Consider the following 5,749-nt stretch of genomic DNA (forward strand, 5'->3'; position numbering starts at 1 on the left):
TATCTTTCAGATTTCTACTCTTTTTCCTGCTGTTAATCGAGTCATCAGGATCACTCATTCTGTATGTCATTTTTATTCACTCCTAACTTTTAATTCTGAAGAAGTAGTGTTGCACTCTAAAATGCAGGAGTCTTCCAGCATGTCTCTTCTAAGGTGGGAGGTCTGACTGCAGCACAAAAAAGCTGTCCATGCTAGTTTTAATTAAGGTTGATTTTAATGTGAGCACCACGAGCCTCCTTGGATGCTGGACACTGATGTCAGTGACCAGTCTGCACTGAAGCCTGTCTTTTTTACTACCAGGATTGAAACTTTTCAGTTTAGCTCGAGTTGCTCCTCCCAGCAAGTGTGTGAATGCTTTCATTGGTAATGTGAATAGAAGCTCACAGCTTCTCTATCACCTGCTTTTAGCAAGGCAAGAATGTGACTCTACTAATTTGACTGACAGTAAAATGCTGGGTGATGCACTGGGAACTGCACTGAAATACCCCTGGTTCCATAAACCAGTATTTCCAGTGGTGCAGATTAAAAGGGAAGGCTGTGGACAGGGAACCCTCAGCAGACCAGGACTCCAGCACTGCTTCTCTGGAAGACGGGTTTGAAAGAAAACTCATCAGTAGGATCTTCATCGTGTTCCAGGAGGAAGGATCCATTGAGGAAGGGTGTATACAAGCAGCTGGAGAGGTGCTTGTAGAAGGGATAAATAAGTAATCAAGGTGGGTACTGCTGTCATAGCAGACATAGCTGCTTTGCTCCCTGTCAGTTGTGCTGACTAAACAGCTGCTACAAATTTCCATGAATGGAAATACTCCTCTCATTGACATGGAGGAGTTATTATCATGAAGAACTGAACCTGTGAAATTTGAGATTCTCTGGTCTGTATCCTACATGAGGAATCAGAAGCTTTTGGCTACCAGCTCTGGTGGTGGACATGGCTCATCAACACTTTGCAGCATCCTGAGCTTTCCTGTACCAATATATAAAATGACTGTGATTGCTGACAGTACCTGCACAGGGACATCTGTGCCTGCTGGGTCACCAGAAGTACCAAGTAGGTTGAAATGTGATGCTGCCTGCAGGGAAAGGTGCTTCAGAGGCAGAGAAGCAAAAAGAGAATTGTTTCAAAGCAATTCTCTCTTGGTACTTGATGTCCATTCTCAGGGTAACACACAGAGAACTAATCATGTAAATCCAAACTCAAGGGAAATAAGCCTTGGTTTCTTCATCTGGTGCTCTGAAACGCAGCCAGCAACACACACAGCCAACATCCCTGAGGTGACACAGCACAGTGTTGTTTTGTAGGCAACGCAGATTGGATTACTGGAGACTCCACACTGTGAAATTATTATAAACCAGTAATTACTTGGTGATGGTGATAATTTGGTTCATAATTTTGAAGCTAGATAAAATGAACTGATTAAAAATAATGCACTATTAACTCAGTCTCTTGTGCAATTAAAAACTCATAGAAACTGACTGAAGTAGTTAGAAACATCAGGAAAAGATGTAACCATTTAAAAACGTTCCCAGATAACAATAGGATTGCATCCTGGACTGGAAATTTTATGTCTTTAAAGGCAGAAGAACATGCTATTGCTCCTCACCATGGAGAGCCCTCACTCACATAAAACTCAGTTTACCCTTTGGATGGTAAAACATGAATGTGCTGGAACTAAATGGTGCCTGGCACAAGCGTGCAGCTCATCAGAAGATGTTTTCTGATGTACCAGTGCTTTGGAAAAATACTTCCTGCAGGTGTTCTGAAATCACCTGGAGTTTTTCAGAAGTTTCTTGATTTAATTTTCAAGTTCCTGCTGTGGTCATACAGACATAATCTGGGAGGCTCCTCACAACCAATTACCTTCTGCAGGTGTTAAGTAGCAGAAGACAGCCCTGTCAGATGTGTCTGGCTTTTTTTGGCCAGATCATGTTATTGCTGGATCTTGTTTTTGGGCTTGAAGTATTGCCATGATATTGCACTGCTTTTGGTTTTGATGAATTCAGCTTTCTTGGAGGACACAGAGGGACATAGCCAATGAAAGGATGGCTCAGAACTGCAGTATTTATGGGAGACTTCCAACAAATTCCAGCAGTGTAGAAATGACACATTACTTGAGAGGTCCATAGAAATGAAGAATCATAAGACACTTTGGATCAAGTCCTTCAGTCTGTGGGAGCAGTATGAATGGGATAGCATTCCTGGGAATAACAGATCTCTTCTGAGCAACTCAGAGACCCTGCTACTGACAATACCCCAAACCACAAGGCCCAGAGAGGAACTGCAGCATTGTTACTCCTGATGGCTCTCCAGGCCCTATTCCAAAGTAGCTACCACTGACCACCCTTTGGCAGCAGGCAGAGCTAGAGAAGGCCAAAGAGGTTGCTCAGGCTGGAAGATCTGACTCTGTGCCACCAGACCAAACAGCTGTAGACACTACTCACTGCTTAGAATTCCTCTCTGAAGGCTTATTACATTTCAGGAAAGAAAAACAAACCTAAAAAACCCAGAGACCCCCCAAAATTTTGAGAAGGTTGTCTTCAAGCTGCAACTGCTTGAAGAAGAGGACTTACTCCATGCCCAGTGTTGGTACTCTGTGCATAGACTGACAGTGGGAGAAGCAGAAAACAGAGGAGGAAAAAAACAATTTTTAAACCAATTCTGCCTTAAAATAACTTCTATGAAAAACCTAGGTACATTGATAACTGCTGTGGTTTTCAAAGGTCATAGAGGCCCTCAGCACATCAGCTGTTTGTGTCTCTACAGGAACATACAAATGATGCATTTACAGATTGTAGAGCAGCACTTCACAGTCACATTTACAAAGAAATTTATCCACACAAACACACACAGAAGTTTCTGTTCTCCAGCTTTCTAAGGAAATTACATCATTTGCATATATCTCATGCAATAAATTCTAAATCTGCTGCCTATTTCCAACTGAACTGGAAGAACAGGAGAGGCCTCAGCAAGAGCTAAAATCCTCCATGGTGAAACACCTGGAGAGAAGCATCCATCGTGTTTCCATAAGGCAAAGGACTCAGCGTGAGAAGAGACAGAAGAAAAGCTATGCAGAAGAAAGACCAAATAAATGCCCAGACAAAAATCTTCAACCAGAGCTTGGAATAACTGAACCTTGCATTACAAATCCAAAGGTAACAAGATTTCTTTAGTCTGGGGTTCATGGAACTATTCTTATGCGCTGAAAATATAATTTCATCCCTTTCTTTACATCAGACACACACCACTGTTTTTCTCCCAGCCTTCTTATAAAATACAATTAATTTACATTTTAAAGATCCTGATGGATTTTCTCTCATTGTGAAACAGTAAGTGAGATTAACAACCCAGTTACTGAGCACTTAAGCTCATAGATCATTTTCACATTAACATTTTCTTAATTTTTAAAATGGACCTTTTATTTGATTTAGAGGTTAATGCTCATTTATGTAATAGAAGGGAGAAAAGCTAAAGAGTGAGTCAGTGTTTATTAACCTTGCTAATAGGACAGGCTTTTTCAGGCAAGACGGATATATCTTAATTGGTAAAACAGTTGCATTGTCATTTAGCCAATTAATCCTTTCCAAACAAGGGAAACAGGAGCAATTTTACATGCAGTGACTGGAAATAAACTTGTCACATTCTGCACATCAATTTACACATTCTTACCTTCCCACTCACATCAGTAAGAATGCAGCCCTTTGATTCCCAAAATAAGGTAATCGACAAATTAACATTAGAATGTAGGGAAATTTGGCTACATATATATATATTAATTGATCTTAGTTTGCAAACTGCATGTGAAAATCTGCACATTCAAAAGAAAGTGATCTGCAGCTTTAGTACAGGCATAAAAAAGCTCATTAAAAGACATCTTAATAAACTGTTTATAAACTGTTCCACAGTTTATAAAAACATAGCCTAAGGCTAGAGTTTGCACTAATGCTCTTTTAAATAGCACTGATGTTGAATGTTGACATTTCACACAATTGGTATTGAATCCTACTAAACGATCCTTTTAGAAGACCCTGTAAGCAACTGTTTGTTAACAAGTCTGTCAGAGAAAACTGTACACATCTTTTATACATAAAACTGTTCTCCAAAATTAACGCCCTGGTTCAGCACATTACAAATTATAATCCAGATAAAAATAACTATCAGAAATATTCTGGTCCACTGGGTAATGTTACCAGAGGCACATTTTCCATAACATCATTTCTTTTTATTCCGATTTATTTTCTGTAACACTGAACAGTGAAAACCCCCCAATTGCAGGTTCTAATTCTTATGGTTTATGTCCCATTTCTGAAACTGTTCAGTTGTCAACCAGGGGCTGACTTAAGAGGTCTCATGAAAACCTCAGACTTCAAATTATTTAGCCAAATCTCATGTTCTTCAACTCAGCTGGATTGCCTCTGAGAGCTTATTACCTCCAGAAGAGCCAGCCTTTTATTATGAGATATCCTGGAGGGATATAATGCACAGGGGTCTGTGCATTACCAAGAGCACCTTTGAATTCTAGGAACATTTTAGTGCAAGGTAATGCACTTCTCTACACACTGAAACCTGGCCCATAAAAGCGCTAAGGCAGAGAAAGGAGGATCACTTCAATAGAAAGGAGGTTCATTTCTTTGAAGGCTGGTGTCTTCCACTGGAGAATGGAGGAGCATGAATAATTTCCATTGGGATGACCAGGAAAGTGTTCTGGAAAAGGAAGGAAAGACAATACTGCTGTAACAAAAAGAGATTAACTTTGGTTGATCACCACTGTTTCTGAACACTTATTCCATCTTTACTAGACTAGATTAGACATTTAGCTCATAGATACCAGTTCCTAAGAATTACCTATGCTTCATTTACCTAAACTATGAATTGTGAACTGTTTTCACTGTAAAATGTGAGAATGTTTTTGTCATGGTCATGTTAAGAAACACGCTCAACTCTTAGCTCATCTCTTAAAAGATCAACTGCTTTCCTCAGGACCTACAGAAGAAAACACCATGTGTACAAGTTCAAGCAACTGTTTGTAGTCAGAGAAATCTGCAGATATCCAGACCTGCATTCTGAACAAATCCCTTGCCAATTAGACAGTTAGCAGAAACTTTCCAGCTTTTTATTTCTTCAAAGGGAGCAGAGATATCATGTAGCTAGTATAATACAGGCTATCCTGTTGCTTTTCCACCCTACTTTCCTATTTTCTATCTTCCTGGGCTTTTTACAGCTTGTCTACATTGATCACTCTCTTTTCCTAAAGGTTTTAAGTATGCCTGGAAAGGAGTATGGCTTCTAGGAATGTAGTGTGTATTGCTGCAATTTCGATGCCTTTTAGTATAGAAGAATGTGCTTTTCAGCACAAATAGCTTGGAACACTCTTCAAAATGAGCAATCAATTCCTACGGTTAAAACCAATTTTGCCTGATGCCCAGCTTTCCCACAAAAAAGTAAGGAGACAGCTGCAAGGTGATATGCTGAGAAATCTCCTTTTCTAGGGAATACATCCTGAGCATTACAGGTTTCTCACAAGGCTATGCAATTCATTCATAATCCTTTTGCCAAGAGCTGTGCATTGAATGAAACCTCTGAACAGCTAATGAGATGTGCTTGGACATTGTCTTGGTGGACACTAATGGTGTTCAAGTCTTCCCTTTCATTAAAAGTCTCGAGTGTATGGTTTACAGTCAAGTCTGAGATGTAGCAACTTACCTGCAAAAATTCAAGGACAGGTCATAACTGAAAAAAACAAATTCAGAAGAA

The sequence above is a fragment of the Pseudopipra pipra genome, chromosome 7, assembly GCF_036250125.1.
Source record: "Pseudopipra pipra isolate bDixPip1 chromosome 7, bDixPip1.hap1, whole genome shotgun sequence".
Taxonomy (NCBI): Eukaryota; Metazoa; Chordata; class Aves; order Passeriformes; family Pipridae; genus Pseudopipra; species Pseudopipra pipra.